Source organism: Harpia harpyja, chromosome 3 (genome assembly GCF_026419915.1).
Source record: "Harpia harpyja isolate bHarHar1 chromosome 3, bHarHar1 primary haplotype, whole genome shotgun sequence".
Lineage (NCBI taxonomy): Eukaryota > Metazoa > Chordata > Aves > Accipitriformes > Accipitridae > Harpia > Harpia harpyja.
This window is the reverse complement of record NC_068942.1, coordinates 55,839,210-55,864,478: the sequence shown is the minus strand read 5'-3', so window position 1 is coordinate 55,864,478 and position 25,269 is coordinate 55,839,210.

Genomic DNA, 25,269 nt, shown 5'->3' with positions numbered 1-25,269 from the left:
CATCAGAGGACCAGAAGATCCCACATGAGGTCGTTTCAATTCTTCACATTCCTCCCTTCTAGTCAACACAACTTACAATGTTTTTGAAGGTATGCTGGATGCACATATAAAATGTGAAAAAAGCTTTATAAACTTGATCTCACATCATCAGTTTCAGGATTATGATGACTTCCTCTCTTTAATGGGTGGGCAAGCAAAAGCACATAACGTTTGAACAACAAAGGTACAATGTAAGCAAGTTAGAGATCTAATAATAAAATCCCAAATCCTAACGCCTAACCCTTAGCAATGCCACTATTTTCTGCATAGGACAGTTAAAACCAACAACTAAGCCTAGTCAGAGTAAATTTCACTGGAATTGGAGAGTAAAGGTTCCCTGGATGCCAAGAAGAAACAAATGGGAAATACAAGAAATGCCATTCCCAGAAGGGCCAATTATCCTAAGAAAGAAGCCAGTAGCTAATCAAAACTGATAAGCATATTTAAGCAAGTTTTATATTTTTCACTTACATGACTTCAAAGTGGATAATCATTCTGGTCATCTGTGAAGAAAGAGAATGAATCTGGTCTACTTTTTCTGCAGGCTGGTTTTTCTCTCTCTGTTACAGTGAATAGTTCTCAAAAGCAGCATTATCAAGTGAAAGAAGAGTGGGAAAACTTGTTATAAGCCATTTAATTATGCCAGACCTTCTGTCTACCATAATTTTGATAATGTGGCTTTTAAAAAACTGCTGACATCAGTAATGAAAGAGAAAGAACAACAAAGTGCAACCCCCTTAGAAGTACTTCCTTGGAAATTTGGACCACCACAAAATCTATAGCAAGCCAGAAAAGATAAAAAAGCAGTGTGTGTGTGTGCGCACACACACACGTACATGCAGGCACACTTGTGAGAAAATGCTTTGGTTTTCAACCAGTTTCTTCTTCACCTCTCAGAAGCCATTATCACTGATGAAAAACAGCCACATAACATACTGTACGCATGATCCCCGCAGGCATTCTGGCCTTTTTGCCCCCATACTGGTATGCCATGCATTAGTTGATGATTTTCAAAGACTGTGAAAATTTATCAGATGTATTGGGTTTGTGTGGCAAGGTTTTGGTAACAGGGGGAGTTATAGGGGTGGTTTCTGTGAGAAGTTGCTAGAAGCTTCCCCTATGTCCTACAGAGCCAATACCAGCCTGCTCCAAGACAGACCCGCCACTGGCCAAGGCTGAGACCATCAGCAATGGTGGTAGCAGATCTGTTATAATATATTTAAGAAGGGAAAAAAGTTGCAGTGGGCACACAAACGGCAGCCGGAGAGACGAGTGAGAACACGTAAGAGAAACAGCCCTGCAGACACCAAGGTCGGTGAAGAAGGAGGGGGAGGAGGTGCTCCAGGTGCCAGAGCAGAGATTCCCCTGCAGCCCATGGGGAAGACCATGGTGAGGCAGGCTGTCCCCCTGCAGCCCACGGAGGTCCACGGTGGAGCAGATATCCACCTGCAGCCCGGGGAGGACCCCACACCAGAGGATGGGGGTGCCCGATGGAGGCTGTGACCCACGCTGGAGTAGTGTGCTCCTGAAGGACTGCACGCTGTGGAAGAGACCCATGCTGGAGCAATTTGTGAAGAACTGCAGCCCATGGGAAGGACCCATGTTGGAGAAGTTCATGGAGGACTGTTTCCTGTGGGAGGGACCCCACGCTGGAGCAGGGGAAGTGTGTGACGAGTCCTGCCCCTGAGGAGGATGAAGCAGCAGAGATAACATGTGAGGAACTGACAGTAACCCCATTCCCCATCCCCCTGTGCCACTGGGGGGGCTAGGTAGAGAATCCAAGAGTGAAGCTGTGCCCGGGAAGAAGGGAGGGGTGGAGGGAAGGTGTTTTAAGATTTGATTTTATTTCTCATTACCCTGCTCTGGTTGATTGGTAATAAATTAAGTTAATTTTTCCCAAGTTGAGTCTCTTTTGCCCATGACAGTAATTGGTTGAGTGATCTCTCCCTGTCCTTATCTTGACCCACGAGCCCTTTGTTATATTTTCTCTCCCCTGTCCAGCTGAGAGGGGGGAGTGATAGAATGGCTTTGGTGGGCACCTGGCATCCAGCCAGGGTTAACCCACCACATCAGAGGACCAGGGAGGTTCCATTCTTTGCTACAGTGGACAAGACAAAACATTGCAGGTATATTATTCTGAATGTGTATGAAATTAATGTCATCTTCCAGTCTGCATTATATATTTATTATGCATTAGTAGTAAATAGCAATAATAAACAGAAGACTTTCAACCCCCAGAATTTGTGCACAGCCAAATCAAAACTGGTCCTCTAAATGCAAAGTTTATAAACTAAGCATTTCCTTAGTTTATTTGTTCCATTTAATTATTTACTCTATTTTATATTAATGGTGGTGGTATCCACTTGACAGCATGAAGTAATAGCTTTCAAACAGTAATGGTATTTAAAAAGTCCTTGAGACCATGTCATTGATTTGTCAACTTTGTCTTTAAATGAAGACCATTCCGCAATGTTACAGATAGACTGGAAATATGCTCAGGCCTAAAACAGCCTTGGTGGTTTGGGCATTAATGGGTGGCCAGATATTCATCTTTCCATGGCCCAGATGGGTACTCATTCACTGCAACCTGGAAAAGGTGGAGCTAAATGGCAAGGAACAGAGGAAGGGTGGAAGGGTTAGTTAAGCATGTAGTCCAGTTAGTGCTTTATTCACAGATGGCCAGGCAGAAATTGAAGCAAAAGATAAGAGAGTTAAGTCCTTTGATTCCTTCTTCCAGCTTTCCTCTGCAGTAACAGGGAGGGCATTTCAGACAAATCTCAGACAATGACACATGAATTGATGTAGTTATAACCATAAGTAGAAGGTGTCCTCCCTGCAAGTTGATTATGACCATTCCTACAAACAAAATAACATTAATGGAAAGAGGCTTCCTGGCGAAGAGGAAGGCTGAAGTCAAAATGCAGCAGGATAATTCTTATTTGGTGATCTTGCTTTCATCTATTGTTTCTACAGGGCTTATAGTAGGACAAGACAATCTGCCTGCTTGGGTTTGTCTATAGACATTCCTTGCCTTAGTATCCAAGCACAGTCCTGCTGTGCAGCCTTATTGCTGCATGTTTCTTATAACATCTGTCTCTGTTAGAGCCCAACCTTCACTGCATCAAAAAGGCATTTAAGGATTTAAAAATTAGAGGTGGGGGCGGGTTGTACATGCTCCTTCCAATCTTTTCCTAATTTCTTTTGAAATGAATGTATTAATATTAATTTTTGCCATCATCAGTTCATATCGATTTATGAAACAATTTGCCTCGTATGGATTATTGCTCTTAAGATGTGAAGATAGGCCACTTTTGATATATCCAGTGCACTATCTTGAGCATAGTAATTTTTCATTCTAAATTGTTGCACACAGCTTGCTTGCTTTATTTCTCATAGTTGAAACTTAATCTTTCTGAACCTCATACTAAACACGTTTGTCCCAACATACTTGACAGGAACTACAAATTGCTGTTGGCCCACTTTTATTTTGGTAATTACACTACAGCCAATACAGGTAGAATAAATAGCTATTGGAATATGCCTGACACTCATGTGCTGTTGTGGCTTGACAATCTCTTTCATCTTGACTAAAGAACTGGATACCTAGTTTCTTTTTTATCTGTCTGTGCTAAGTTACAATGACCACAGATCCTGTCAGTTTTGGTAAGTGGAAAAATGAAGGTAATGATTACGTTTCAATTTTTAGAATGTGTTTGATCTCTGTGTCTTAATGCTGGTTTGCGTTCTCCTTGGCGCTCATGTCTTCTGTGGGGAAACTGATATCTTAAAATGAGTCAATACATCATTAAAACATTCTTGCATGCCTGCTTGCCAAAGGCTATTAATACAAGAATGGTATGTTACTGTATTTCCTTCCCAAAATCTGTTTACTTGAGGGAGGAGCTGATTTGCTTTGATTTATTGGGAAGTCATTGTCACCCTTCTGTCCTGACTTTGACTCCCAGCGTATTCTTAGACTGTGCACTAAAAACAGGTGAATATTCTTAAGAGATGGCATTTTAAAATTGCCTTTCTTCTGCACCATCACGCACCATCTCTCATTCTTATCACTTTATAATTATAGACACATTATCTAATTTATATCAGGGCCTATTTCAAAAGTGGGCTAGTGAATGGAGTTCTCAGTCTCAACAGTGGTGCAATTTTCATACAACACAAGCAAGTTTTCTTTGAAGTCCGGAAGTAACCGCTACAGCAATTAGTGTTGTGATTCTATCAAATATGCAATGGAATTTCCTTTTTCTTCTCTTAATGTACTGTATTTCATCTCTAAGAACATAAGGACTGTTAGCTGGATTAAAGCACATCTCTTAAAGTAACCAATAAAAAATACCTAGGGGAAGAGGGGATGTGCTGAGAAATACTTCTTACAGAATACTCTGTTTCTCACGTTTGGCAATTTCAGGACAGCCTGTGATGGAAGTTGCATATGGACCATCACAATTAATGGCCCTTGATGAACGTGTCTTTCATGCCATATGTATTCCCATCATTTTTGACAGATGATACATCTTCCAGAGAAACCAGTCATGATTTTAAAGTAACCAAGTAATGGAGAGACTACCACATAACATGGGTGAGGTGGTCCAATGAGTAATTGTCTCTGTTGTTAAAACGTACACTTTATTTTACCTCAAATTTGTGCAATTTCAGCTTCCAGCTGTTGACTCCTCCTGTGCTTGCCAGATCAGAGACTTTTTTGCTATCTGTAAGGTTCTTCCTATACAGATGTCCAGACATAATCATTACGTACTTTTGTTTGCTCAGGCAGGAGCCAGGTGCTTAGCTATACCAATCAGGCAACTTGTTTTGTTTTCTGTTTTGGGTTTGGGTTTGGGGTTTTGTTTTTTATTCCAGGAGACTGAACTTGCAGTAGGTAAAGTACCTTCAGCTAAAAAAAACAAAACAAAACAAAACAAAAATCCCAAACAAAATGAAAAAGAAATCCTTTGGGAGCTGCAGACTGCAATTTTTCACTGGACTTTCAGCAGGCTTCTTGTCATTTAAGGTTTCTATTTTGGATCTTTTCCCAATTTCCTTAGGAGCACTTACCTCCGCTTTTTCTTCTCTTGTGGGAAAGTATCTGGATGGTCTAAGTCATTTGCTTACATTTCTCAGGTGCTGACTTGGTGTTTACTAGGGGTTAGGCTCTTTCAAAAACCAGTAAGGTCTAGCAGGATTTCCCCATGAAATCATAAGTACCATGTGTGTTTTTATTCATGAGTGCCCATTAATGAGTGTCTAAGGGTGAAGGAAAGAAAGGAATGGGGAACAAAGTTTCTCATTTTAGAGACTGCTCTAACGTGATGTTGCTTTTATACAAAATATGGACACATGAATCATCTGATGATTCACACTGAGCTGTAGTGTGGGATACTATGACATACCACTAAAAAGAGGAAGAAATTAAGAGATGCTACAGCTACACAATACATCTGAAAGCTTAAATAATGGATTCAGACAAAGGATGCTTAGAACATAAAACCCAAGTGTTAAGTAGTTGACTTCAGTAGAAATAATGCATGAGCTGCAGCAAAAATTTAGTCAGTATGATAAAACCCTGAGATCTAATGCAGACCTGAGGTTGGTGAAAAACAGCATATCTATTGGTCTGATACAGCCATGCCAAGTTACTGTAGCTGATGACCCGACTGTAAGTGCATTGGCAGATGCTGGGTTGAAGCTTTAAGCAGCAGTAGTGAGAAGTGATTAACAATGTTAGAAATAACCTCCAAAATGAAAGTGTAACACTTTTGAAAACTTTCTGGAGATGTCTTAGACTGGTTGTTTATTTCAGTCTGTTGCAGAGGTCTGGGACTATGAAAGACAGATACAGTTTCAACTTCTCACAAAGTCTGATTTCAAGTGCTATCAGCTATGAAAGGAGGAGACACTAACAATGGGGGACTTCAGTTATACTCCCCTCGTCATGTACATCAGGTAAATATGGGTAAATGTGTTACGATGTGATGGCAAGGTTAAATTTGTAGACAACATTAGTGACATTAGTGACTAGTAATTAACATTAGTCGAGTAATCCAGAAAAGAAGTTGCGCTTGCCTTAGTCATGAGCAGTGCAGAGAACCCAGTTCAAATGTCATCATCCAAAACCCTCTCTTACAGAGTGACTTAATGGGCTTAAATTAAAGATTTCTGCAGAAACAAAAAAAGCCAAAAAGTCTAATAAAGTAATGCTTAACTTCAAAAAAGGGAACTACTTAAACTGAGGACTGTTGTTAATGGAAAATTAAGTAGATGAAAGGACAAAAAGCTTCAGTTATCATATGGGAAGCATAAAGACATCATGTTAGCAGTTCAGAGTAAACACATACAACATATCAAATCAGTTATGTTAAAACTACTGGCATTATTAGCTAGAAGGCAAAGGGAAATCATTAGCATAAAGACATCCCTCGCAATCATGGATAAACAAGGAAAACAGAAAATAATATAATCTCTAGGTAATTAAATATAAAACAAAATAAAGCTTTCTAAAATGATTTGGTGAAAACTTGAAAAAGACATAGATTTTAACAACAAATCCTTTTTTCAAACAGATCCAAGGAAGATGACTAGGGACAGTGTGGTAAGACTAATAGATGATCATCATGAAGAAGCAGCATTGATATAAAATAAGGCCATAGGACAAACACTATGTAAATTCTACGTGTTCATGCATAGTGGAGGTTCTCATGACTGATTTTTTTTTCTTCTCTCAAGTTGCTCCGAAGGGTGTCTCTCAGATTCAATTGTCAAGGGGTTTAAAATAATTGAGGATGAAGAGTACAGTGACTGAGCAGTAAAAGTGAAAGTCATCTGAGTTGTAAATAACTTCACAATACAAAATTGAGAATAAAGGATGATGCTGCTAATCCTTGCTTTTAAAAGAACAAAATAGGACAACGTCAAAAGCCAGTGGGAACACTTTCTGAGGTGGAAGAGAATCTTTGGATTGCCAGAGTCAGCTGAAATTTAAGTAAGCTGGCTGCAGGTACTCAAGCATTTATAGAAAAGGCAGTCAGATGGAGGAACGAGGTCATGAAAAGGGGACCTAAAATCCAGGAGATGTTGACCTTGATAAGAACACTCAAGACCAAAAAGAAACTGAGATGAGGAATCAAGAACCAGAGTTTTCTGATTGAAATCTATGTTTTGGGTCACTGAGCAGTAAGAAGTTTTTTTCACTGGAATTTCAAATTCAGGATTTTATCTTATTTAGTTCCTCAAAGACATGTCCCAGAAGGAAACAATATGAGGACCCATGGGCTTGAAGCATTAGGGTTGATCTGTTAAGGCACTGGGGAACGTAGGAGTTGGCACTGCTTTTGGGGCTAGGGCAAATCATCTGCAGGGTTCCTATCACAAAACAGAAAGCAGGATTAACACTACTGATTGAGCAAGCCCAAATGGCAAAGCAGCAGACCATGCTGGGAGCCCTCCATCTCTCTGAACACAGAGCCTAGATATTTGACTAGATATTTGGTTCACTACATGTTTCTCAGTTCAACAGTTGATGTTTTTTCCTAAGAACCATAATATGTTTTATTTATCTCAATGCTTAGCCTCCTGAAAAGGGAGATCTCAAGCTATCAAGGAGATAGCAGAATCATTAAAAAACAAAAATAAGCCAAATAGAGAACAAGACTAAGTCTATTTAGCTAAATATGTCTGAATTGCAAAAACATAATACATGCAAAATAATTCAATTACTTCTTGGCATAATATCCAGCATTCATCTTTAAAGATCAAAACATACACACATCTTATTTAATTGCAAGACAAAATGAGTCAGCCAACTATAAAATGTCATGACTGAATGTCTCAGAACAATTACCTTCATGATAAAAAAATGTGACGTCACAATATAAATTTGTAAATAACATTTACTCATAACATTCATGGAGTGAAAAAAGAAAATGGTGCAAGAGAGATTTGTTCTTTTATTTGCAAAATGAAGAAATGTTTCGTTCATCTCGCTCCTGCTTCTGAAGAAAATAGAGACCTGAAATAGCAGGCTGAGAGAGAAAAAGCATTTCATTCCATCCTACACAAGCACCCTTCTGTTTTTTTTATGAACATCAGCTTGCACTGTTTGTCAATAACAAGCTACAATATATTTTCCTGAAATTCTTAATAGAGAATTTTTTATGAAAGAATTCACTCTGATCACAACATGCATCACAAAATAATACCATTAAGATCATCCACTATTTTAAAAACATGCAGGAAAAATTAAGATACATGGCCTTTCAAGCCACATGCAAAAATGCTCAACAGTCACCAAGGACTTTCCTATTAACTCAGGAGTCCACATGTTGTCTAACCATCCTTTTGGGGACAAATGCAATTATGAAGGCTTATCAGAAAAGAATGCCAAAATCCCTGATTTGATGACTCTCTTAATCTTCAGACAATCCATCACCTCTCGTGTTTAATGGCACTTCTACACAGCAGGTACAGAGAGCCATGCTGTGTCTGCCTATGCTAATCCAAACCCACAACTAAACAGCTGTGATGCAACAAATTCTGAGGCAGGATGGGGCCAGAAGTAATTGATAATGTCCTGAATGAACAGAATATTTGATGAATGATTATGATTAACAGCTCTTTTGACAATAGCTCTGCTAATGGAGAAAGGAGCACCCTAGTATTCCTTCTTTAGGGGATAAACTTGTCTTCACAGCTCTGCCAGTGGAAGCGACTGTGTGAGGACTCCCATATTTGCTTCAAGCAAAGTCAAGAATATGATTGTGAAAAGTCAGTGAAGATGATCTAAATGAAGCTGGTTGATTTCTCAAAGGAGATGAGTATGTCATTTGTTCCCCTGGCAGATCTATAGGGACACTCATATACACCTTGCCAGCAATAATAAGTAACTGGAAGAGGTAAAACCTTCAATTAACATAGCTGTTTAATGCCAGAAATAGTGCCTTTTCACTGGCTAAGGAACTTATATCACTGAAAATGGTGTGAGGAGATAAGCTTATTTGTCTCCTCAGTATTTCCTATTAGCCGTACCTCTTCATGATGCTGGCTTTTGCTGATCCTCTTCTTCAGGTAGTTTGATGCATTGTATAGGGAGCCTCATTGCTTATAAGGCTATAGATTGTACTAGGCAGCCAGGCATATTAAAGGTGATGTACTATCACTACTAAGATCTTGTGTGGATCTAGGGATAAATTCTTTAGAAAATAAATTCTGTGAGTATATTTTTAATGGTTTCGGGTATCTGAAATTCAGTAGTGTATTATGATTAGTTTGTTAGAGTTCACTTCTAAATGCTAGCTTTGCTCATACAATAGGAACAAAAAGAATTGTTAAGAGGTGGAAACTGAAAAAACAAACATAAAGAAAAAGGACATTTTATCTTCTTTAGTGCCTCGTGCAAAGTTGTGCATGTCACAGTTAAGTGTTGTACATACTGGTCTTTTAAAAAATACAGTGCAGAACTTGTTGCCTGTGGAAAAAATACCCCACTTCTCTGCAGACCACAATCACTGGTGTCCCCTTCAGGTACGAATACTTTAATCAGCCATTTGAAACAAGCAAGAATTGAGCTGATTCTTAACAACACAGTTGAGAGTGGCATGGTGTAGATTCTTCTAGGAGAACTCAGTACTTTATAAGCATCCCTTCAGATATTATGATTTGAACAAGAACATCTAAAAATGAAATTCTGTCAGGATGGAAGTCAGTGAGGAAAACACCATTGATTTTACTGGGGCAAGAGTTTCAGTATTCATTTTTGGCAGCTTGATATAAAGAGTTTCTCTGATCAACAGCATCTCCTTCCTTTGTATATATGCATATTTGTGAGACTGAAATTCATCCTGCTAACAGAAAGATTTCTAAGGAAGCAGGAGTTAATCTGAAAGAGGCATTTCAAAAACCAGACTTCATGACTGTGGATAAAATTTATGAAATATCATTTCCTACACACAAGCTTGTCATATCTGGAAACTGTTATTTGTGCAGGCAGGCTGAACAATTAAACATGCATCTGTCTGCTTTGAGCTCAGATGTCTCTTTGCACATGTAAATGGTCATAAAATATGGCATTTCAATGCTTAGATTTAAAAAAATATATATTCCAATGGTTTTGCCCCAGACCCTGATCTCACTTGTGCTGATACAAATCTCTTCAAGTGCATCTGTTGCATTGGTGTTGAGACCCCAGTTCTGTTCTCCTCAGATTTGATTTCAGAAGGGGCAAGGACTTATAAAATTTTACATGTAAATGCCATTTTCTATTATTGGCTTGTGGACTGCCATGAAACTTTGGCTTTTTTTCATTTGATATGGTGCTACTCTTTGAATTTCAAGCACTTTATTAGGTACAGCTGGTGAGACCTTGGGTTTGAGTTGTTGAAACTACAGCATGTTAGTAATGATATGGCTTTATTACATGTTTTCTGAAGACAAAGGGAATAAAGGGTTTTCTCTGAAGAAAAAAATTAGACAGAACTGTTGCTCTATAGTCTACCTACAGTTAATGCTTTCTTTGATTCTTAAATCATGGCCTTCACCTGCTCTTGCATGTATTATTTTTTTTCAACACCCATTTGAATACTTATAAATCTGAGTTCCAGCCACGATCTAACAGACATGCCCTAGATCGGCTGCATGGGCAAGACAAAGGTGTCAGTCTTCAGCTACATCAGATTAACATTAAAAGAGAGAAACGATGGAGGAGGTGGTGCAGTCTAAGAATATATTCAGGGGCATAGGACTGCTTGTGCAAGGCCACGCTGAAGCCTGCACTAACCTTGTCTTTGCTGTTGTTATTAACCTCGCTAGCTAGAGCAAAGGTCCAGTGCATAGGCCATCCCACACCGGCACAAAAACGCTTAAACAACTCACTGCATCCATGACCATGGGCTATCTGGAGACTTCAGCATGGCTGAAGTTGCTGAAGCAGCTCCAGGTTCAGCAGAACACCATGCATTCTGGTCTGTCTGTCGCTCACCCCTGCATCTCTTTATTGTGTACGTCATTGCTAAGGTAGTTCCTTCATGCAGAGGGACAAGAAGTACCGTATAGATGGTTCTCAGCTGCTTTTTCCTCTCTGAGCTATAGACAACACTGAGCTGCCAAGAATCAGTTTCTCTTGCAACCTCAGTGCAGAGCTGCATACAAGTAGCATAAGGCCAGCATGAACTCAGCTGGAAAATTAGGCTGTTCTTAGAAGTACTGATTCAGAGTGAACTATTTCATGGCCAGTTTTCCAGTATTACTATTTGCAAGTGTGTCCTTGAATTTTGCTCTTTGTCTAGCATATTGACTGTGGAGCTTCATTACCAAGCAGGTCTAAAGTGTGATACTGAATTTCACTCTAAGATACTTTGATAAGTTATCTTATCTGTATAGATATTTTGGATGATAAAGACAAAGTGCAATGACATAGTGACTATATGAGAGTATCTATTAACATGTAGATAGAGTATTTATACTTTTTTTTTGCTTAATTTGCAGTACCTGTTTTGTTGTTTGTTTTTTTAATTCGTACAGCTTTAATCTAATCAGTCAATCTTGGGGGGGAGAAGGGGAGAATGAAGCCAGCTATCAAAAAACTCACATTGCAAATCTCTTCTAAATAGTTTTATTGATTTGTTTCAACTTTCTGACATATCTTCTTCAAGTGCTAAATTGATATCTGACCATCTGGCACCAATGCTTGTTCAAAGTTGCTGATTACAGTTTAGATGGAGGCAACATTTCTATCAGTATGCTGGCATGTCTTTCAGACATGAAGGAGTTTTGCCTGTTTCTCAGTATCGTGACTGAGTCATGGCAGAGGGAAATACACATTAGTACTGGCATTTGGGTGAGAAGTGGTGGAAAAAAATAAATTTTTGTAATGTTTTGCAAGCAAGTAGAAAAGGAGAAGAGCAGAAACTCACCATTTACAAATGTTGTAATGAACTGGAGATGAAAATGTAAAAAGTAAGAAATCCTGCACAAAAAAGTAGTAAGACCAGCTTGTAGAGTTTTGTAACAGAAATAAAAGAATGGTATAAACGAACTATGAATGCAAATGTGTGCGTGAGAGCACCAGAAGAAACAGCAGAACAAGGGTTAAGAGAATCTCCTATACCGATAATGAAGGACACCGTTCCCAGGACACTGTTCCCAGGGAACCTTTCCCAGAAGCAAAATTGAGGCATGTATTTTTTGTGCCAAGGTCTGAAGGCCTGTGCACTGATAAGGCCACAGTACAGATGCCTTGTCAACTGGATGACTGCAGCCAGGTTGCAGCAAATCACATATGCTTGTCTTATTAGTCCACCAGGAAAACAGACACAGATTTCAAACAGACAAGGAAGAACAGATAATGAGATGTGACTTTGCTTGCAACTTATAGAGACTGAAGTAAGCAAGGTTCTGAAGCAAAAGGATGGCCCATAAGAACTCCTAAAGAGTGTAAAAGGTCTGTCCCTAAAGTATTTCACCATTGCCAGTCAAAAGAACATCAGAGATGTAACAAGGACTCAGCAACCCATGTCCTCTATGCAGGTGTTCCTGGACAGACCACTTGGGCACACATGTCCTGATATTTTGGGGGATGTGGATGTGGGACTGTGAATGAATGAAATCTGAGACTGAATGCATACAAATTGGTGAAATCAACTTACTTAGAGACCCTATAAATAAATATTGCCTTTCCCTGCACAAGATTTCACATTTACCTTTGTTACAATACTTTCTTACATACAGCATGGACTCACTGCTTCTTGCAACTTCAGAATACTGTCTACTTTACCATTCCTATCCGAAGGACAAAACCAGAAAGGATTAAGTTATAACTTTTCTATATTCTCCTGCTAGAGAAAATACATCACCGCTCCCTTGGTGTTTGAAGGCTGCACACAGAACATGTAAGCACAACTACATGGCCCCTCACAATGTTTCTGTGACAACTCTCAAAACATTGAGCTGTTTTCCAGAACTAGAATGTTAACTTCAGCATCATCATAATATTGACTTCTGGGTTTGGTTTTTTTTTTTTAATTGGCTTTTTCTATAGGCTGAAAAGACTCCCCTTCAGGGGAATTAAACAACAAATACATGATAACCATTTAGATGTTTTACTGGACTCTGTGCCAAGTCTTTTAAAATGAAAGCCTGCCTGATTCCCTTGTATGCTGTGTGATCAAATATAGCCTGATGTCATGACAACTCGCTTTGCCTTGTGTGACTTAGTTTCCAGAAGAGCTGGAGCATAAACCCATCAGAAGTGCCCACAGATTTATGCAAACAGAGATGGCGAAGTCACCTATGCACAGTTTCTGCATACTAAAGAACTATACAACTGAGTTAAAATAGCCACAACACTCTATAAAGAGGTGCTGTGCCCAACCATACAGGTAGATATTTTGGTAACAATTCTGGCTCTGAGATAGAGGAATAGATACAGTTTAAGTTAAAGAGTATTGCTTTTGCGTTCACCAGAGCAAGAGATAATGGTACCAATTATGTTTCCAGGTCCTGCTGTGCAGCTCTGTTGCTTTAGTGGGAACAAATGAACTACATTTGTCTGACTGCTTCTAACATCAGAAATGTGTGTCAAAAGCAAGGTTCTCTGCTATTAAACTTCATGGATACAACTCAACCCACACCAATCTGAACTGGTTAGTGAAGTGAGATTAGATGTGAGCTACAGTTGGGAGGGGGGACATCTTCACTGTTTAGGCTCTCAATGACTATGGTCTTACTGTTTATATGAAATAGGAGCAATAGTCTAAATATAGGGATGGTATATGCACATTCTGTCCCTTGACCAGGGGCTTTCTTGTCTTATGTCAAAATATGGATGTCTTCCAGCAGTGGAAGACATCTCATCTGACCAGATGTTCATTTGTTCCCTAGTCATATGGCTGTCATTGACACATCTGTATGATAGGGAAGGACAACTGCATGAAGCGTATGTCACCTGGTGGGCATCTGTCCATGTGATGTGACACATACAAGCATCCAGTTACCTAGCTGAGGTAGATGCCGTGTTGCTTGCAGGAGAGGTGATCATCTGACAGGACAGAGCCTCAGTGTGTGTTTTTGAGCACCTCCATAAGCTGTCTGTGATCCATCTTGCACTTACTGAAGCTGAAGTTTTATCTATGATTTTTACCTGGTGAAGGAACAAAACAGTTGTCATTAATTACGTCCCACCTAATGTTACAGAACAGACTATATACTTGATAGACCCACTGAATTGCAATAGTTATGAGGGCAAATAAAGTAGCAAGTCAGATTTTTTTCTTGAACTAGCCTTTCTAGTAAAGTATTTCATTTTATTATTGCACTGGTTAACAGCTAAAGGCTGAAACTTATCTCAGGTACTTTGAGGATAGGTGACTCTATTTCTATAATAAAAATGCTCACTAGAAGCCAACTTTGCCTGGACCAGCTGTACCAAAAATCATTTTTACACTGTCAGAAATTATACTTCTGACTTTAATTCTTGTAACGTATAGAACAGTGAATAAGGTCACATCTCTTGAGCCATAAACCAGTGGAGATCCAAGACGACACTTTTTTTTTCCAATTAAATGCCTTATCTGACTGCACTAACTTCAGAAGACATATGCCAAGGACCATGAGTTATGGTGAACAGAAGTATTAGTCAAAATAAGTAATGGGGTACTCGGTAGCTGAGAGGCACATTTTCAGTGATCTACAAGGACCAATTCAAGGCTTAGTAGCATGGGACACAGCACCTCCCTAGAGAGAAACCTCCTTTGTCAGATGCAGCCTGTGTCTGGTCATACGTGGAGGATGAACAGGGCTTACATGAACGTGAACTGCAGAGAATGATCTCTGGAACAGATGAATAGTTCTGCAATGCTGTACGCAGGCATAGGTTCAATTAACTCACAGGTGCAGTTAATTACCAATTTTCTTGCATTCTTCTTCCTTTTTTCATTTTTGGTCAGCTCTGAGTATTTATTTATATTCTGAGATTCCCTAAGTTTTACCCTCTCTTCACACTTTCACCTTCATTTTATCTTTTTGTCTTTGATTATTTTAAACATTTATTTCCATCATGCAGTTGCTTAAGATTTCAAATTTCATTTGATGGCAGTATGTCCTATCTTCTATACTTTGATTTCCAGTTACTTCCCTGTGGCAAGAACTTTACAGCATTCTCAGATAGGAACTTATTTTTGGATTAAGCAGCAAACAAACCTTCAGAGATCTCTTTTTCTCTTTCTGTTCAGTTTTCATTATATTATGAGATGACAAATTGTAAGTTCACCTCCATTATTTAGATGTAACCTGATCTGTTCAAGTCTGTATCATCAGTTTTTGCTTCCTAGGTTTTGGCTTTTCGTCTGCCTTGTCCACAGCATACAGGTTTTCTTTATCTTTGTTTTAGGAATTGATGTCTGACACCTGGAGTGAACAATCAGCCATAAAATACTGCGGGAAGTTTACCACTTTGGCACTACTCCTTTCCAAACACAAAGCAAGCTGGTCTTGCTGAGTGAAGGCACGATTAACTCCCCTCTCTTTGATGTTAGCTTGTAAAGGGCAGCATCTGCTGAAATTACAAGCCAGCATACACATTGCCCATTGTTTTCCATAGTCAATGACAGCCTCTGGCTCTGTAGCATGTTAACTGTCCAAAAGTATGCCCCAAATCATTTCTGCCTCACCACAGCTATTTTTTTTGGAGTGTGATTGATAGAGTGTTTCAGAACACTCTTTATATCACACCCTTCTTTCCACTTGTCAAGAGTCATTGGATTGTGCCTGACAAAGGAGATTTCCTCCGACAGATGCAGCATTTGGCATCATTAGGCCTTGACTGGTTCTTGCAGCTCCATGGAAAATAAACATCTCAGCTCTTTACAACCTTGTTACATATTTTGGGTAATTGCTCCTCCCAGAGCAACCAGTGATAAACCACTCTTCCTACAGCAACACAGCAATCTTCAGCCTGACCTAGGGGCCATGCTTATTAGCAGACAGAGCTTACTTGTAGGAATGCATGCAGTTTATCACTGTAGGTCACCCTTTCTACAACAATATTGGCAACTAAGTTACAGAAAGTTAGAAGATAATTAAATCTGGTTTTAGTGGCTACCCAAAAATTTTACGTCCACTTTCATGTCTTCCTTAGCATTTCTCTCCCAGCCATACATCAGCCATGAGGCTGAAGATGAGACTAAGTAAGTGTTCTCCCTAACAGCAAAATCACTCTGGTTATGGATGGAATTGAAGGAGTAGCTAATGAATGCAAACTAACTGTAGAGACTTGCCATTTCACTTTCCTTTGTATAGTAACATCAACTAAAACATAAGTATTGTTTTATCTGGTTTGTCTTGGACAGTGACATTTGTAAATGCAGAGTCTGTCACCTTTGATTTGCTTATTTTTATAAGAAAGCCAACTTTTTTCAGTACAAACACTGGAGGGAGGTTTTCCATTCTCCCAGGGGTTGAATCTCATAGTTTCTCTTGTGCTTGTTTCTGCCCTTTCTAAGACAAACCATTTTTTTCACGCAGTTATGCATCCTTTTACACACCATCTAGCTCAGCACACACTAACTGCATGTCCTAGTAGCACAGCAATAAATCAGCTTGTTCTGGAGTCTACAGAATTAAAAATGGTACATAAATGTACTAAGTGATGAAACTTGAAATGGGAGGTCTTGACTGAATAACAACTGCACCAGTGCATTGTAAAGGGTGGAGAATCTTATCACAGATATTGAGAGCTGCTCTGTCTTTGCTTGATGTTCTTGTTGAGCAATGAATACTGAGTGTCCTAACTGAGATATTTTGTCTTCTAATTTTCTTGGCTGTGCTGACTCCTTAAACACGTCAGAGAAAAGTACCAGCTGAAGGGTTGAACCATTCTTTTCCAACAGTCACTGAGGTTAAAAGCTATTCATTTCAAGGCGGTGTACTTAGAAAATTCAACAATAATCACACTCTGGAAACATTCATAGAGGCATAACATAAGTCTTAACAGGTACTTTATGGCTCCATTTGCCATCCTTGGAGAATGTTAATATCTTACTTGGAATATGTTAAAGCACACAGTGAGCTCGTTGTGAGATAATATTTTATTATTTTAGCTCTGCTTCCTCTTAATCATCAGTTCAAAGGTTCCTTCAGACTGACCTTTTCAAATGTCAGTGTCCAAAGCAAAATATAAGGGGTGTCTTAGTGCATCACTGGACTTAATATGCACAAAAATCCTGACCCGAAGTCCTTTGAAACCCATTAGAAGGTTCCCATTAACTTAATAGCTTTAGGTCAGGTCAATAATTACTAGAGCTAAGGTTAGCTCAGGACCTTACATCTAAGCACAGACCATCTTTTAAGAATATCAGGTCCAGAGGTGGTGAAGCTAGGAGCTCAGTTTCATCTTGAATATTTGCATTCTGTAAGGGAATAATAATTTACTGTTTGCATTTTTTTAAACAGAAAAGAGATGCATGGATCTAGAGGGAGGGCTGAGGTGAAGCTGCTAGTCAGATCTGAGATTGCACAGAATGACAAAAAGGAGTCAAAGAAAGAACTTACAGGAAAGAACAGCACTCAGACTTCCGGTGTTATTCCCTTTTTTCTTATACTTCACAGACAAAGGGCTTTCTGGCTTTTCATAGTCTTGAGTGAGTCCCTCAGTGCAAAGAAAAATGCTGCATTTTCACTGACTAAAGCTAGCCTTCTTTCTAATTATTCCCAGAAAGAAAAATTACCTAGAAGAAAATTACATACAAGGAATTGTAAAGAGAAAATGGTGATTGAATCCCTTATTATACTATTTTTGAGACTAAAGACAGTGAAAATAAAGTGGTCAGCACTCAAAATTCTGTCTGCTTTTGTCTTTGAACAGCTCTGCCTATCCTGTGTGTTGAAGCAGAGATGTGCAATTTGGCAGTGGGTTGCTTTTATATCAGATATGTGTTTTTCATCTCCCTCATGAAAATCTGGCTGTGTCTTAGACCTACTGAAAAGCTCAAGATGATGGCAATTCGAGCAATAAGGCCCTCCAGATAATTGATACGTACCACTCCAAGTACAATAAGTGAACAAGTTTGTGCTGCCTCCAAATTTGCAAGTACAATTAGAGTATGGAAGTGAACTCTATTGAGCGATGGGACTCTGGACAGCTGCAGAGACTGCATGGGTGACTGACTCTGAGATCCAAGCAATGGCACGCAGCACTGTCTTATTGCTATACCACAAGGCACAGCAGAAAGTGAATATGTCACTGGAAATAAAATTCTGGTAACTACCTTGTCAGAAACCCCCCAAATTTTCAGACAGCATAGTTCTATAAGCAAACATGGTAATGAAGGGATGGTGCAAGAGAAATAAAGATCACATTCAGTTGTGCAAGTGATCATTAGAGCCTCTGTAGGGGGCCATTGTACTAAGTATTATTTTGCTTTGTGGAGATTTTCATACAATTCATCCATTTGATATAGGCAAACTTCTGGAAAACCAAAAGGCAACTTATTGTTCCTAAGGAGTTATTTTTTGTCTGTTTTGGGAAGTTTTGCCTGCTTCGTAAATCCAGTCACTGATGGGAGAGTTGTGTGAAATACTAACTTCAGCCCAGATACCTTTTAAAAAGTTCAGGATGCTCAAAATAAAGAATAAGTTTCCCAAATGGTTCATATACCTCAGCAAACCCTAAGGACAACCTGTCCTCATCACAAGATTGCAATGCAATATCTCTTTGATCTGGCTTGCATTACAGAAGTGTTGTTTTGTTGTGTTTTTTTTCCCCACAGTTCTATTTCTAGCCCATTTTAAATGTCAACACAATAGAAGTTTTTTTAAAAATTGGTTTTTGTTAGACATAAAACAGCACTTGCTCTGTAGTTGTTCACATTTTTCAAAATGCTTTGACATGGAAAAATGATTGTTATTATTTTTTCATCTACTAAATTGATCCTAAAATGTTAGCTTCAATAGATCCAGTGCAGAAAATGTGGTTATTAAAAAGGCTGGAAGATATTTTATGAGAGGTAAAGATGCATTTCAGAGACATTTTATTTTAGTGTGAAAAGACTGTTAGGCATTATATTGTCTCTACCTGACAATATGGTGAAGTGTTACAGATTTTTCCTTTTGAGATACTAATCTCATAGCAATTACTAAATAAATACAGTACAAAGAAGGCAGCTTTCTAAAATTCTGCTTAGAAGTATTAAACATTAAATATGTAAAGACAATAGGTTATACTTTCAAAACTAAACTTTAAAAAATGCTTTTAACAAAAGCCATTCCCTCCAAGAAGGGGTCTTCAGTAAGCAAAGGTGGGTCTACTCACAGCTCTGTGTAGCTTAGGGTGCCTGAGCTTGTTTGGTGTCCAGAGGCAAGTCAGTGGCATCAGCACAGAATACAAGTTGGCTAAATTGGTATGAAATTCTGGCTTAGCTATACTGCACCATGCTACAGACATAGGCTAAAATACTGCCAAAGGGTTCAAACCAGATTTTTGTTTAGTGCTCAGTTTGACCACAAAGACGATCCAGGAAGAAATGGAGATGTATGATGCAATAACAAGTACCTTTTTTATTTTTACCTCAACCAGCATTTGTTTGCAGACCAACAATGGGCTGAAGTGGGGCCTATTTAAAAACAGAGTGCGTGGCCAAGGTAAATCTGCCTGGCTGTAAGGAGAGGAGAGAGGATAACAATGCTATCTATCTTGTCTCCTGCCTTGATGCCCAGCTTGAGCATGTTGGTTCCCTTTTGCAGAAGCCTGTGGAAAACAGCATAGTACAGGTGAAGAAGGACAACGTGCCATCGCGCTGTTGAGCCTTGTGGAGTGATAGAGGGAAAGTCTTTTGAGTAGTAGCTTTGTGCCTTGGGAATAGATGCTCATTGTCCCTTGTATGTAGGCTGTAAGGTTCGGGCAGAGACAATTTGCAGAGATGTTTTGAAAGCCTAAGAGGTCTGGATCCAGCCCCCACTGATTTGTTTTGAAAATACTGTCATACAACACCGAGCGTTCAATAGAATCCTTAGTACAGGGCAGTGAGATGGGGGTCACAGTTTGAACTAGTCAGAGGTGGGGAGGAGTGGTAGAAGAGCTTTGCCTGCTGGGTACAATAGGACGGACTTGCTCTCTGGAGAGGTTGTAAGGGTCTATAGTGTGGCTGCAGTGAACTTCTGATTGGAGTGTGTTTCCCAGGGCAGTCCTCAGGAGCTATGTTGTAGAACAATGGAGATTGAACAGCATGAGGGGACTCTCCATCTCGTCCTTTGAAAATAAACCTGAGACAGAGTGCCTGCTATGTTGGGTTTATTTAGCCAGTTAGGGTAACTGAGTTTTCTGTTGTTCTGTTTTAAATACAAACAGTTCTGGCTGAATAACAGATTAAAGAAATAAACCAAGGTTTGGTTCTACCTTCCTTTTTACATTTCCCAATCTCACTGCTGCATTGTCTTTCTCATTTAGGGCTACCATTGATGTCTGGGACACCTTGATAAAGCCTCAGAAACTTAGAGGTCATGTATTTGCTGCTTTGGTTTTCTGCATCAACTGTTGTTGCTCACTTGTCTATTAAACAGACTGCAGAACATCAAACCACATAGAATGACATTAAACAACAGATTGGGAGACAAGTAGAATAGCTGTTCAACAGAGAAGTCTTTCAAGGAAAAAAACCACCAATCTGTACAGTGTTTAACCTGTTCTTGCACTCCTGCTCATTTGTACTGGTTTTGTACTTAGTCCATATCTGTAATACCAAAGTGAGGGCTTGTGTTTCAGCCTGCCTTCTCTGTCAGACCAGCAACTCAGCAGTTAACATCACTCTCTTATGAAATGACTGGAGGTCAGCTGAGAGCACATCCTTTAGAAACTGTGTTTGTAGAAATACTCCCTGTGCAACACTCTACACTATGGTAAGAACAAAGAGATAAACAGAAACAGGTGAAGCCTCAAGGAATTAAGTTTGATTCTAATATCAAATATTTCAAAATTTAAGAAAGTGTAGGGATCTTGGCCAGGTGCATGACATAGAAAAATGTGACTTAAAAGAGAATTTAAAATGAATGACAGCATCAGTGCTCTCCAGAGTCAGGGAGTACACAGTTCTTTGGATTTTAACATCTAATTAGTATCAAAAGATATAAAACTCAAAGAAACCTTCAAAAGAAAACAAAGTAAACCACACACACAAAAAAAATTAGGCTTAAAATGGAGAACTGGCATTTCCATAAAACAAAGCTTTGAGGAATTGAGACAAACGCATAGTGTAAAGGTAGAAGTACATAAATGAAAAACATAGATTTAACATATCAACTCTAAGCAGATACCTCCAAAGAAAATTCATCGATATTTCTCATATTAACTCTGTACATAACTCAATTTAAAAGGCCTACCCCACAGGCAATCTGCTTCTCATCACTTCTTGCTAGGTAGAGCATCACCATTCTCATTGCTTTTCATGAAGACAGCAGTGCAGTGGTGTAGCAGGACTTCTTCATGTCAGGTTCCAGAAGGACTTTCTATTTTTGGCTAAGTACATTAGCAACTCCCTTTTCTGCTGATCGCAGAGGTTTATCTTGCCTCCTTCTGTTTTGGCCCTCATACTTTGTCTACCATTTTATGTTCCTACTAGACATGCCACTGAGCGGTGCATGAGTCCTTTTGCCACTGAAGTAGTTAGGGGATGTTCTGTCACTCACATTCCTTGTTGTTTTCCCTGCATTGTTTGGCTGCCCAAACTCTAGTTCTCCAAATTATTTTAGGTAGTCTGTAGTTAAAAACACTGTTTTAAGTGACTATTTTGTTGTTATCATGGTACAGTTATATCCTCTTCCTTCTGTCTTGCTCACCCTTCTTTTCTCTCTACCACATGTTCATGTTAATTCAGGAACATATCGAATTAAAGCAGTAAAGGGACATAGAGTATCTCAGCTCTGTATGAGGAGAGGGATTTCACTCACAGGTGCGTTGCTGGGTGGATGTCCCATGGTGATTCTTCAGATACCTGTGTGACTCCTAACTTCAGCTGTTTGAGTCTCCCTTTTCCCACTCCTTTCTCTCTGGAGTCTCTTACCTTCTTACCAAGCTATTCCAGAGCCACAGATTTCCCCAGTGCCTCCCAGCTCACCCAGAGCTCTTCAGACTTCCCAAAAGCACTTCACCTTTCTTGAATCTGGATCTCCCAAGAGCAGTCCCAACTTCTCACAAACACCTCTTCCATCGATACCCCAAGTACTTCCCTATTTCGCTCCCTTCTGATGGAATAGCCCCACTCTTTCAAAAAACCTGCCCTAGATCACTTCACTAGCTCTGACATTCTCTACCAGTCACAACCCCTAGGCCCATTTTTATGTCCCAGCTCACCTTCTAACTTAGTCCGAAGTGTCTGCTGTACTGCTTGCTTTCTAACAGCTTCCCTTTCTCCACCTGCCCAACCACGTAGTTGATGGATTTCTAATTTCACAAACACACTCGCACTTTCCTGTTAGCTGCTTGTATCTGCTGCCATCTCCCATTGCCAGCTGCCAGACCAGCTGCTCCGGTCTTGGCTTCCCTGGACCAGCAAAGCTTCCTGTAGTCAGCCAAAAGTCCGCAATCAACATTTACCACAGCGTTGATTAGGACTTTGAGGGCAAAAATAAAGGCTTTACACACAGGATATACATTTCTGAAGGCATATGATGTGTAAAAGGAGAAAGACTGTCACCCTTTACCACTCCACTTAAAACATCACGAGCCTTGGCAGCTGCAGTTGGAGGAGTGAAACTACCCCGGCTTTCATGTCAACATTCTTGACCGAGGGACATTCAGTGTGTTATGAGAGCAGAGTGAGAGACGTATGGCAAAGTGTATCACAGCACAGTGTGGTGCAGTGCTTATTTGAACACTTGGGCCTTCCTCTCATAATTACCACTAACTGAGAGTTAATCAGCCACCAGATCCAATTTGAAGGGTCCCAGTTATCCAGCAAGTAGCCTCAGAGGTGTCCCAATTAAACACAATGTAAAGAGTATAAAATATGTGCATAAGCTTGGCTCCTAGTGAGACTTCTTGATTAAAAAGACATCATTATTTCACACCTCTGCTAATTAGCACTGACAATACCTCTGATTTCAGAAGAATTTGATTGCTTCCAGCACGTTACCACACTGACAACCGATGCAGTCCTGTACACCGCTCCAAGTGTTGATCTTGAGAAAAATACTGTAAAATGACCTCACATCACCTCTGATAGTTTTGCTAGGAAAGACTTTGGTGCATAAATATTCAACACAGCTAGAAGCTCTCATATCAAAGGAACATAACTATATAACTACAGATATCAGAAATTTTGATTCTGCAGTTTACATAATTTTCATTCCCTTATTACCCTGTTTCTGTATCCCGCTCCAGGTCTTCTTGCAAGTTAATTACAAAGTGGCTATTAATGCACAGCATAAAAGAAAACAACCAGTATAACATTAAAACCAGAACTACAGTTGAAAATTTACCATGTTCTTTTAATTAAAATGTGCAAGCTACTTCACAGTTACACAAAATTAAGAGAAACCAGTAAGATCTATTGTTTGTGATAACTCCACTAAACTGAAAAATAATCAAGTGGCACAGATTACATCTGTCTGTAGGTTGTTTAATCATAATATGAGCAGAACAACTGAACGTTGATAAGTGCTGCTGAATTGCAGGCCCATTACTTTATTATGTTTTTTAATACATTAAAAAAAACCACCTTTATTTTAGGTGTAAAAGAACAGGTGCCACTGTCTTATATACAGAGCATTATCCACACAGAATCCAGGAAGCAGGGCACAGCAAATTATTTGTATTTCTATCTTATTCACAGTTCAGGCCTTACTGAAATTAGCACAGAGCATGCAGCAATGCCAAATATTATGTATTTAAATATATATCCTGCTGGGAATATTTAAAACCTCTTTTGAAGGGTTGTTACAAATATAAAATCCATGATGGAGCCATCTAACTACATGGTTTTTCATCTTGTGCAGTTTTCTAGATACAGAATGTGCACGTAATTTCTGCCTTAAAGTGAAAAATACACACATAGCATGGTTTGATTTTTCCCCCACCTTTGGCTACAGGGGAACAAATCTAGGTGAATTGTAGCTGTACTCAGTGCAATAATTCAGCATTCTTGCAATAATCCCCTAGTTGCTAACATTGGCTTTAAAAGGTTGAGCGGCACGTCAGCTTTGTGAAGCACCTTTGGTGATAACATCTTACTTAGACTGGCTGCTGGCACCGAGCAGCATCAGTCTCCTACATTATGCCTCAGCAAACCCATTCACAGCAGGAAGCTCTGCTGTTAAACCAGAGTTTGACCCACTGTCTGTGAAAAACTGATTGATAAGGTATACTACACTGTTCCGCATGCAATACTAAATATACACAATTACTCTGAACCATTTACTGCATCCAAATAACTGAGAGTTCTTTATGAGAACCATTCTTTTGTCCTTATTGTGACTCAAAAGATGTGATTGCCTGGCAGCTTTCTGTTTTTACAGACCTGTGCTTTTGAAACACACATTTGAAATTGCACCATTTTTGTAACTGCATCTTACCTGAGAATGAACTTTAAAGACCGACTCTTAATTCCAGGGTGTCCCTCCCATTTGCTACTTGTCTTTTGTTCTGTAAGTACCCGAGACCATTTTCCATATAACTGGAAAGCACTTTGGAAGGAAAAAGATGAGACTTTCCTTAAATTTTGTAATTATGGGGGGTTTTTTACATAATGAGCTCTCAGAGTACAAAGCACAAAGGAGAGTCTAATATAGGTTTTACAGAATTATGTGGCTTTTACTTGAAGTTTATGACGAATCAGTTAGGTATACAGTATCAGTAACTGGAGATGTAGTGCATTCATTCAAGCCAAGCAAAATTTGACAGTTTTCAGCCTCCAATTATTCTCTTAAAAGTCTGGCAGCCATGCAATCTATTCTGTAATCATTTTGTGAACAGTGTGTTATTCATATGGCAAAACATCTTAGTATTTTATCTCACATTTCCTAGACTTCAGATAACGTGGTCTTCCTCATACTCTCACCTGGTTATAGTGGAACATTTCTAATTTTGTGCAAGTCTGGAGGGGATGCAAATCCCTGTGACTCAGATTCAGACTAAATGCGATACTAAAAGAAAGCTGCAGCAACTAAACAGCTCTCTATCTCCTTCCAGTGACTATAAAAGAAGTCGAGAGGATTAGCCCAGAAATACATGCCTTCATT